Here is an 11,830-nt window from a genome sequence, read left to right as displayed (position 1 = left end):
AATGTGAATTGTGTGATTTGTGTGCTTGTGTGTGTTATCTTAGCCAGGGGTGATGCTGGAGCTCCTCCAGTGTTGGGCGCTTCTCCGGACTTTAGTTAAGCATGCTTCCAAGAAATTCCGGCATTCTGGACAGAAAGAAAAGATAAAAAAGATGAAGATGATAGTTCTAGTGATCCAAGGCATCCGTGAATCTGGAAGTGTGAAGTTTTCTTACTTGTGGACAGACGCTTTTTGATGGTCAGTTTCTTGCTGAGGAACCTCTCGGTATCAAAGTCCCGTGCATGAACCGCTTCATACAGCACCACTCCCATTTGCCACACCGTGGTGGGTCCACACCTGTAGCAGCTCCTCCTGTACCACTCGGGAGGGGTGTGAAGAGGAGTACCTAACAAATAGACACAATTGCAATTTCTGCTAAAACAAAAGACACAAATTGTTACATCTGTGAAAAGCAGGAGCAGAATATGTTACCATAGAAGACGCGATACAGAGATCGCTGCTTAACAAAGCAGCTCAGTCCAAAGTCAATGATGCGAACACGAGGCACATCTGAGCCGGTCTCAATCAGAATGTTTTCTCCCTTGATGTCCCGATGAAAGATGTGTTTATCCTCAAGTTCCTTTGCAGCATCAACTAGTTGCTTCAGAATGACCTGGAAAAGATGAAAAAGACAATAATGACTTAATGCTTTTTTGCGCCTTGATTGAATGCTGTACAGTCTGAGGTTCTTCCAGTCAACCTACCTTGGCCTTGTCCTCTGGTAAAGATCTCCATTTTCTGCTTTGTATTTTTGCAGGTCCACAGCGGGGACAGGTCTCTCCAGCACCAGGATCAGTTCTTTGCCAATGTCGAACCACTCCAGCAAGGACACAGGTGCTGATGTTCCCACTGACCCTTCTGCTTCACCTGCAAGTTTCAGCATAATGGCCACTTCCACAGAGAGCTTCTTCCCGCTTTCATCCTGAAATATTACAACAAGTGGATGATGAGGAACGCCGCATTCAATCCAGAATGTAAAACTGATTCAAGTGTTGGACACTTACCGCCACTTTGCAGTACACTTTATTTTGGGAATGTGTTTGATGGCTACCTAAAAGACACAGAGCATTGGTGAGCATTTCCTCAGTATGACATAATTAAAGGTGGAAACACAGCACACCTCTCAGCTTACGATATTATACATTATCTGCGTTACTGCCTGTCTTACTACCATCGCTGAACACTTACAGGAAACGATCTTCTATCGGAGCCAGCAAACACTGCTCCGCAGCCTCCTTCTCCGAGCTGGTGCTCCTCACATATCTGGCTTCGAATTCACCTAAACAGACAAACGCAAATCTTGTTTTACTACCGCTGTGACACAAATTACTCTTTCTGTAGCCTAGATGTTCCTTTTGCCCTTCCCTGAATATAAACCCAGGCTGCTTGCTACTTACGTTTTTGGTCAGCCACTGATTTTTTATCCTGGTCCACTTCCTTTTGTTTTCGGGTGTTCTTGGTGTTGTCTCCCGCGCCTTTCTTTGCATTTCTCGGCACACATGTTGTTGTTCAAGCTATGTCTGCAGATGTGGAAAACACCAAAAGCACATCAGCTCACTGGATGATGGACACAAATATCTCACAAACACTAAACACCAATATCTTAAACCTAGCAACCACCTTAGTCTGCCCCTCACTCACTAATTAGCCTACCTTTACCAGTGTCCAACGAGGAGACGCTTGTTCCTTGTCACGCCATATGGTCAAGCAGTTAACCTTCTTTGGTTGGTTCGTTGTGCCCTCTCCATCTTGCTCAACCTTGCGCTTCACTCCTTCACAATCACATGTAGCCACTCATGAGCTGTGGCGGGCAGAGCCAACCCAGCCAAACCCATTGTTCTCTGATGGATTGTTACATTTGTGATGAATGACATGACCAATCAGATGACAGGAAGAAAAATAGGGTCAAATTCGTACTTGTGACTTGCAGGTTTTTGTTGGCTAAGTCCACACTGTCCACACACAAATCTTCTACACACATACAAATCTTTTTTACACACACAACTCCTGATTACAAGTACAAAATTTATGACCACATTTTGAGCCCATAGGCGTTGGTGTTTCATTTTTGCAACCGCAGACTGAGGTGTTTGCGTTCTCTTGCTTGCATACGTTCTTATTTTAACTTAATGTGGAATTCATTGCATAGTGTTTGTGCGGGATATAAATGACAAGATGTCGTTTTCAACAGATTTAGTAAAAAAAAAAGCATGTCCAGTGTGATTAAAATTTTCACGGAAACATCTATACAGAGTCAATACAGTACTATAATACCCAGACATGATTCTTTTGAAACCATATATCTTTCCACAGGTCTCAACTTCATCAGACATCACCTAGACACAAGCTGGATGAGGCCAGCAAAACAGCGGCCTATCTGACGAAGATGACTTCTTTGGGTCATGGGTCAGGAAAGCCGGGAGCTGGAGAGGTAAAATTCCTCCGAAGTCAATGTGCCATATGAACCATTGCATTAATAATACATTTATTAACGCTCTATATCAACAGTTACACACTATATAGAACAACTTTATGGAGCTTTATGTTGGCAAAGTGCAGATCAGCTATTTTAGGGTTGCTGGCCCCTGATCTGTTGCATAGCTGTCAATCAAAATTAATACAGCTCTTCCTGCATCTGGAGTTTGTGAAAGACTGTGCGAGACTCTGTTCACTGCTGAACATTACAGCTTCACAGCAAGAACCTTGAGAGCAAACTGCTGCTGAAGCTCAACTATCACCTTACTGAGTGAAGAAATGGCGCATTTTTGCTAAATATGCAGACATAGATGCACACCCATACAATTTATGGTAAAGTGAGCCGCCTTGTATGTACATATGTTGAAGATGCCTCGTTCTAATGTTTTCTCTGAGGCTGCTGTGCCATTTGGAGTAAAAGTGAATATAAAGTATACAGCACATCTTGTCACTGGAAATGGTTTGCATTGTTTATATATTTATATTATTTACTGTAGTTATTGGTTAAAAGCTTTATCTTGTGAAAAACTGAAATCTGGAAATTCAAATTGTTGTGCCTTAATTGGCAGTGGCAGAGCAGGTCAGCCACTAATCAGAAGGTCAGTGGTTCGATCCCAGGCTGCCTGCTGCCTGCATGCCAAATATCCTTGGGCAAGATACTAACCCCATGTTTGCCTACTGGTGGTGCTCAGAGGCCCGGTGGCGCCAGCGTCCGGCAGCTCGCTCTGTCAGTGCGCCCCAGGCAGCTGTGGCTACAATGTAGCTTGCCATTGCCAGTGTGTGATGTGTGTGTGAATGGGTGAATGACTGAATGTAGTGTAAAGCGCTTTGGGGTCTTAGGGACTGAGTAAAGCGCTTACAAATGCAGGCATTTACCATTTAATTTGTTAGTTTCTAGATATATTTGATTTGAAATACTAAATTTGTATATTATTTATTTTGTTTTTACTAGCATTTATTTTAAAATTAAAAATAAATCAGTCATTACAACCAGTTACTCAGTACTTGAGTAGTCTTTTCACCAACTACTTTTTTACTCTTACTGAGCAATTTTTTGGATGACGACTTTTCACTTTTACTGGAGTATATATTGTAAGTAATTCTACTCTTCCTTGAGTACAATTTTGGTTACTTGACCACCTCTGGAAACCACCACTAAGGAAAAGCAACAAAGAAGAGATTTGTTTGGGCCACGAAACACAAGGAATGACATAGACCAGTGGAATCTGTGCTTTGGTCTGATAGTCCAAATTGAGATCTTGGTCCGCCTGCCGTGTATTGTGCGACACAGAAGGGTGAATGGATGTGTCGAGTTTGCTGGGGACACTGTTGGGGATTATGCAAAATTGAATCACACTAACTAGCATGACTACCACAACCTTTGACTGGTGTGTATATACACTCCTACCTTCTTTCATCATCTAGTTTCCGTGCCAGATCTTCTATTGATCCACTGAGGCAGACTGTCAGAAACATGAACTAAAGCACATTTCTGTTATAGCAGGACTTTAAATTTTCATCAACAGCTACTTCAGAGGAAATTCTTCAATAATGCATCAAGGCTCAACTCAGAGGACAAAACCAACCTGTTATAACAGTGTGACAGCAAACTTTCTCTTGTGTAAAGTTACAATAGGAGTAATTATCCACAGACCTTTATACATAATGAAGTTATATTCGGTCCTGTAGAAATTGTACATTTAAGCTATTTAGTTCTCTCTGTGATAACTCTGCTATGAATGCCTTTATTAACTTTTTACTTTTACAATCAGACAGCTCACTATGAGCAACCACTCAGCAACAGTGGGAAGGAAAAACTCCCTTCTGAAGGAAAAACCTCTGGCAGAACCAGGAAATCTGTCCAAACTGGTTGGGGGTTAGAGCAACAAATGCAAGTCTTCAGAGCATTGCAGTGTGACTGTCTCGTGCACACTTTAACTGATTCAGTTTTCTTATTGTCAAAATGCACCATGGGTAAAAAAAAAAAAACCAATCTTTGAAATAGAATGAAAGAGAATCCTCAGCAAAGATAAATTAAACAAGTTTTATTTTGATCAAATTTTACTTTAAGTAAAACATCTTTATTTGATGTCATCAGATAAGACAGTTTTGAGGGAGCACCTGACCAGCCCAAGCTCTCTATGAAGACGAGGAAAAACTCCCCAGGGGCCAGATTGATGGAAGAAACCTCGGGAAGCCTTCAAGAGATCCCTTTCCTGGGATGGCTGGGGGTTACAGGAACTCCAAGAAAGCAAAATTTTGATTTTATTTTAATTGTCCCATTCTATCTATTCTGTCCAACAGAAAAAAGAAAGCAAGTTACTACATGTATCAACTTGCATGATAAGATGTGAATGTGTGATTTGTGTGTTTGTGTGTGTTATCTTAGCAGGGTGATGCTGGAGCTCCTCCGTGTTGGGCGCTTCTCCGGACTTTATTAAGCATGCTTCCAGAATTCCGGCATTCTGGAAAGAAAGAAAAGATAAAAGATGAAGATGATAGTCCCAGTTATTCAAGGCATCCGTGAATCTGGAGTGTGAAGTTTCTTACTTGTGGACAGACGTTTTTGATGGTCAGTTTCTTGCTGAGGAACCTCTCGGTATCAAAGTCCCGTGCATGAACCGCTTCATACAGCACCACTCCATTTGCCACACCGTGGTGGTCCACACCTGTAGCAGTCCTCCTTACCACTCGGGAGGGGTGTGAAGAGGAGTACCTAACAAACAGACACAATTGCAATTTCTGCTAAAACAAAGACACAAATTGTTACATCTGTGAAAAGCAGGAGCAGAATATGTTACCATAGAAGACGCGATACAGAGATCGCTGCTTAACAAAGCAGCTCAGTCCAAGTCAATGATGCGAACACGAGGCACATCTGAGCCGGTCTCAATCAGAATGTTTTCTCCCTTGATGTCCCGATGAAAGATGTTTTTATCCTCAAGTTCCTTTGCAGCATCAACTAGTTGCTTCAGAATGACCTGGAAAAGATGAAAGACAATAATAAGATAATGCTTTCTAATACTCTGCGCCTTGATTGAATGCTGTACAGTCTAAGGTTCTTCCAGTCAACCTACCTTGGCCTTGTCCTCTGGTTAAGTTCTTCCATTTTCTGCTTTGTATTTTTGCAGGTCACAGCGGGGACAGTCTCTCCAGCACCAGGATCAGTTCTTTGCCAAGGTCGAACCACTCCAGCAAGGACACAGTGCTGATGTTCCCACTGACCCTTCTGCTTCACTGCAAGTTTCAGCATAATGGCCACTTCCACAGAGAGCTTCTTCCCGTTTTCATCCTGAAATATTACAACAAAGTGAATAATGAGGAACGCCGCATTCATCCAGTAATGTAAATTGATTCAAGTGTTGGACACTTACCGCCACTTTGCAGTAGATTTTATTTTTGGAATGTGTTTGATGGCAACCTAAAAGACACAGAGCATTGGTGAGCATTTCCTCAGTATGACATAATTAAAGGTGGAAACACAGCACACGTCTCAGCTTATGATATTATACATTATCTGCGTTACTGCTGTCTTGCTCCATCGCCTGAACACTTACTGGAAACGATCTTCTATCGGTAGCCAGCAAAACTGCTCCGCAGCCTCCTTCTCCGAGCTGGTGCTCCTCCACGTATCTGGCTTCGAATTCACCTAAACAGACAAACATAAATCTTGTTTTACTACCGCTGTGACACAAATTACTCTCTTCTGTAGCCCAAATGTTCCTTTGCTCTTCCCTGAATATAAACCCAGGCTGCTTGCTACTTACGTTTTTGGTCAGCCACTGATTTTTTGTCCTGGTCCACATTCCTTTTCTTTTTCTTGGGTGACTCTCTGTTGTCTCCGCGGCCTTTCTTTTGCTGTTTTTCGCACACACGTTTTTGTTGTTCAAGTCTGCAGATGTGGAAAACACCAAAAGCACACCAGCTCACTGGATGATGGTCACAAATATCTCACAAACACTAAACACCAATATCTTAAACCTAGCACCCACACTTAGTCTGCCCCCTCACTCAACTAATTAGCCTACCTTTACCAGTGTCCAGTGAGGAAGATGCTTGTTCCTTGTCACCGCTCATATGGTCAAGCAGTTTAGCCTTCTTTGGTTGGTTTGTTGTGCCCTCTCCATCTTGCACAACCTTGCGCTTTACTCCTTTGACCACATCTGAGCTGGTGGAAGGACCAGCCTGCTCAGCGACCCTCTCCTTTTTATTGGGGTCTTCTTTTCAGGACTGGCCTTTCTTTTAGCAGTCCTGGTCTTACAATCTATAAACGACACCAACACAGTGGTGAAAAAGAGTCCCGACATCGGGACTGGAAGCATTTCGGTGGCAAAGAATTTGAAATAGCTATTGCTTAAATTATCACAAGTTTGTTCTTGAGATAAAAAACTGACCAGTGCGAATTGATACTAGGTTTACAAGTCTTAGATCTTGATGACACTTGTTGGTCTGTTTTTACTGTTGAGTCCAAGTATAAACTTATTACATTATTTTACCAAAGACCGGTAACCTTTCTTTGATTAGACATCTTGTAATAAAGCTATTTTCAATCAAACATATGATTCAAATGCTCTAAAAACGATTCACACAGTGTCGACATTTTTAGGATTGTACATTCTGTTATTTGGATTTTACCAGGATTTGATTTTATAATTTTACTTACCTTGATCTCCTGAATCTTTATCTGCTGGAGTGGTAATTTTTCTTGTTTCCTTTGTCATTGTAATTTTGGAGAACTTTAAAATCGAAAATGTCACCGTAATGAGTTGATATTGAGTTAATATTCCTTCAAATGAGCGTCCTTCAAATGCTTGACGTTTCTAACTGAGTTCTGTAAGTGAGCTTTATAAGTAAACTCTGGAAACTACGGCAACACAACATAGAATCTTGCCTTTAGGTGACATCACTGACTGCCAGTAGTTCAAAGTAGTTTACAGAAAAACAATCTGGCAGACAAAGCCATAATATTTCATATAATTCAGTCATTTCATATCAATTAAACAGTTTCTTCATTGTCTTTTCCTCATTTGTATAAAGATCTCATGTATGGATGACACTATGAAGATTTCTGGTTGACCACACACTAATAAGCACAGTGTCAGCTACATTGTCATCTGATTTAAAGTCTTTATTATTGTACATTCAACTGTCATGGTACTGAGTCTGTGATCCAGTGTTTTTTTGTTTGTTTAATTTATATGCATTGATTATTCTTTTGGTTCTCTTTGTTTTCTTCTTGTGTTATATTCTTAGGCTTTAGGTTTCTGTTACTTTGCTTTGCCCCTGTGTCCCACATGTCATGTCTAGTCACTCTTGTTTCCATGTTCCCCATTTCTTCCCAGTCAGTCAAGTATCAATGTCAACTCTGTGTCTTTGTAAATGTCGTTTCTTGTTTGCTGTTTTACTTTGATAGTCTCTTGTGCTATGTTAGTGTTTCAGTTTTCCTCCCACTGGTCTCGTTGTTTGTGATTTCTCCCAGCTGTGCTCTCCTCCTGTGTCTTATTCCCTCATTTATCCCTCTGTGTATTTAAGCCCATTGTCTTCCTCTGTTTGCTGCTGGGTTGTCTGTGTATCATCCATGACATGTCTCTTGTTCCAGGTTATCATTTGTTGTGTTCCACGTCTCAGATCTTTAGTTTCTCTATATTTGTTTCTACTTCCCTCCCCGTTTAGTTTTTGTTACTTTAGTCTTTATATTCCTGCATTTTTGTTTGTAGTTTTGTGCTGCCTCAATAAAAGGCACATTTTTAGTTTAAGTCCTCGTCAGCCTCTGCATTTGGCTCCTATCTCTCTTCACTCCACACATCTGCCAGAGCAGCCATGATATTAACTTTCTTGTTATATCAAACGACAGACCAGTGAAAGATAAAGGGATAAAAACAGAGTGTGTGTAGTGGCTATCTGAGATCAAATATAACAGATTTTTATAAAGGAGTTGTTAACTGTATTTATTCCAATTAAATTAAATAGCAAATGCAGCTACAATTTCAGTGAGATTCATTCCTGACTTTCTACTGCTGTGGCTGAAAGTATACACCAAGCATTATCACTGTAACTGATGTAAATATTGGACTTGGAGGGGATTCATCTGATAGACTGATGCAAACAGAACGGTGAATCTCTCAATTTTCTTTTTTTCTGAAAGAAAAAGTTGGTTACTGTATCACATTTAATGGCAAGATGTGAATTCAGCATGTGTGTGTGTGTGTGTGTGTGTGTGTGTCAGAGATGAGTTTATCTGAGTCAGGGGTAAAGCAGGAGGTCCTCCAGCATTGGGCACGTCTCCAGGACTTTGTTAAAACTTGTTTTCAAGACATCTGGAATGAACGAAGGACAAGAGAGATGAAGATGATAATTCCAGTGATGCAAGCGATCACCATGATTTACTGCAAAATTTTCTTTTTCCTGTAGCCCACACTTTTCCTGATAATTTAAGGGACACATTGGACCTTTGCCAAGTTATGGCAGGTTTTCAGCTAATAGCTCTTTGGGAATCACCTTGCTGGTGTAAAAATACTATTTTTTTTACTCTTGAACTTTTTAATCTTTAGTATTTTTCATCAATTCAAGAAAAGAAATGGCAACAAATGATGTTTTGTCACAAGCTCCCAGTAAAATTTTCTGTTAAGTATAAAAAACAGTTGTTCATCTCTTGTGTTAGGTGCTGTTTTTATGCTCGAATGATTCACAGGTCAGTGTTAAGTGGCTTAACTGATGTGAAAGATCAGGAACCCACAGAGTGTTCGTGTGACTATCTGGTTTCTTTTATTTAGAGCACAGAAATGTTCCTTTGTGGTCTAGAACCGTGGTCTTTTCCTGGCAGCCAGCTTTCCAGATTACTCCACACTCCACACTCTCTTGTCTCAGGTCCAGGGTCACTAAAAGGAAGGAGACCTTGTAAACACAATCATCTCATAGCCATCATCATAGCCTTCCTGGCACAGCCCCTTGAGCCCACTGCAACACCCCTGCCACACATCCCCACCGCCCGACTGAGGCTGGGGTCGCATTCGGCCAAACCTACCCCCCTTGCGGTCTGAGCAGATGTACACAATCGGGCGGTCGACCACTCTTACCTGCTGGGACAAAAGAGCAGCCCTCTTTTTGAGGCGTCCGTCTGCAGAGCTGGTCAGGTCTGCGAACCCAGACAGGAACTGGCGATAGTACCCAGGCAGCCCCAGGAATTACCTCATCTCCTTTTTTGTCTTGGGAAGTGGGTAGGATGCGATGGCGGCCGTCTTCTCCGCCCTTGGACGCACCTGCCCGTCTCCCAAGTGGTACCCCAAATACTGTACCTCCCTCCATCCAACTGCACACTTCTTCAGGTTGGCCGTGAGCCCCACTTGCCTCTGGGTCTCCAGGACCGCGGCCACCTGCTGTAGATGCTCCACCCAGGTGTCACTGTGGATGATCACATCATCCAGATAGGCGGCAGCAAATGCAGCTTAAGGACACCTGGTGCATGAGGCACGAAAAAGTGGCGGGGGCTCCGAAGAAGCTGAACAGAAGTGTGACAAATTGGCTGACAAGGGAAGCCCCTGGTTAAATACAGCGCTGTGAAAAATTGAGCAGTGCCTAAACGGTCCATGAGGTCATTGAGCTCGTCAAACCATACACTATAATTTAGCTTGAAACAACATTCGAGGGCATAACTGAAAAGGATTTAAAAAGCAGTCAGTGTCAAAAGAACAGCTTTGAAACACCTTCATAAAGCCGGCAGAGTACTTAAAAAGAAAAGGTCTGGCAAAATAGAGAGAAATTATGGGTCCCTCGAGACTTTTGCAACATATAAGTTTAAAGAAATGTAAAGAAAAAATTAAAATATTAAGTCATAACCTAACGTTCTCACAATTCAAACAGAGGTCTGAAGAAGTAACAACCCAGCAAAAAATAAGTTAAATGAAAATTAATTTCTACCAGTCTCAGAAATAATCTCCACATCTGGTTTGGGATCTATGAGGAAGCTCATGTGCAAGAATATTATTTTTTTGTATTTATTTTTCTTTTAAACTATATCTATTTGTTAGATTGGATTCAATGTGCTTTATATTATAAGGCCAAAAGCATCAAGTAATACTGAGAAATTCATCTATCGCTAATGAGCCAAGTCAAAGATTTTTTTGAAGAAAACGCAATCTCTCTGCAACACTGCAATCTGGTTGTTAAGGGATGACATAAGAAATTCTCCTGACTGAAGTTTGGTCTGTTTACAGCATCTTTTTCCTGCCATGCAATTCCATTTGTCCTTAACCATCAGGAACCCTCATTTTAACTTTTATTGAGATTTAAAAAGTTAGCCACACAGAGTTCGAGTAGCAGACACATCTCTACATCAACTGTTCAGAGGAGACTCTGCGACTCGGGCATTTATGGTCAAATAGCTGCAAAGAAACCACCACTAAGGAAAAGCAACAAACAGAAGAGATTTGTTTGGGCCACGAAACACAAGGAATGAACATTAGACCAGTGGAAATCTGTGCTTTGGTCTGATGAGTCCAAACTTGAGATCTTTGGGTCCGCCTGCCGTGTATTTGTGCGACACAGAAAGGGTGAATGGATGGTGTCGAGTGCTTTGCTGGGGACACTGTTGAGGATTTATGCAAAATTGAATCACACTGAACTAGCATGACTACCATAACCGTTGACTGGTAGTGTATATACACTCCTACCCTTCTTTCATCATCTAGTTTCCTGTGCCAGATCTTCTATTGATCCACTGAGGCAGACATGTCAGAAACATGAACTAAAGCACATTTCTGTGTATAAGCAGGACTTTAAATTTTCATCAACAGCTACTTCAGAGGAAATTCTTCAATAAACTGCAACCAAAGGCTCAACTCAGAGGACAAAACCCAACCTGTTATAAACAGTGTGACAGCAAACTTTCTCTTGTGTAAAGTTACAAATAGGAGTAATTATCCACAGGACCTTTTATACATAATGAAGTTATATTCGGTCCTGTAGAAATTGTACATTTAAGCTATTTAGTTCTCTCTGTGATAACTCTGCTATGAATGCCTGTTATTAACTTTTTTACTTTTACAATCAGACAGCTCACTATGAGCAAACACTCAGCAACAGTGGGAAGGAAAAACTCCCTTCTGGAAGGAAAAAACCTCTGGTAGAACCAGGAAATCTGTCCAAACTGGTTGGGGGTTAGAGCAACAAATGTAAGTCTTCAGAGCATTTGCAGTGTGACTGTCTTCGTGCACACTTTAACCTGATTCAGTTTTCTTATTTGTCAAAATGCACCATGGGTAAAAAAAAAACAAACACAATCTTTGAAATAGAAATGAAAGAGAATCCTCAGCAAAGA

The 11,830-nt window shown here is 41.3% G+C and overlaps 2 long non-coding RNA genes across 2 annotated transcripts; both read right to left on the bottom strand.

Moving 5' to 3' along the window:
• Window positions 1-10: 10 nt before the first annotated feature.
• On the bottom strand, window positions 11-1,069 carry LOC112842709 (uncharacterized). The gene is made up of 5 exons (XR_003214673.1): window positions 1,044-1,069; window positions 744-961; window positions 472-652; window positions 215-385; window positions 11-125 (listed from the first exon to the last, which is right to left on the bottom strand). It is a non-coding gene; the product is annotated as an uncharacterized LOC112842709 (long non-coding RNA).
• Window positions 1,070-6,714: 5,645 nt separating this feature from the next.
• On the bottom strand, window positions 6,715-9,536 carry LOC109195220 (uncharacterized). Its single transcript, XR_003214684.1, has 3 exons — window positions 9,251-9,536; window positions 7,178-8,831; window positions 6,715-6,778 (listed from the first exon to the last, which is right to left on the bottom strand). It is a non-coding gene; the product is annotated as an uncharacterized LOC109195220 (long non-coding RNA).
• Window positions 9,537-11,830: the final 2,294 nt, after the last annotated feature.

The sequence above is a fragment of the Oreochromis niloticus genome, linkage group LG17 (assembly GCF_001858045.2).
Source record: "Oreochromis niloticus isolate F11D_XX linkage group LG17, O_niloticus_UMD_NMBU, whole genome shotgun sequence".
NCBI lineage: Eukaryota > Metazoa > Chordata > Actinopteri > Cichliformes > Cichlidae > Oreochromis > Oreochromis niloticus.
The sequence above is the reverse complement of the archived record's forward strand: the minus strand, read 5'-3'. Positions and strand labels throughout refer to the sequence as shown.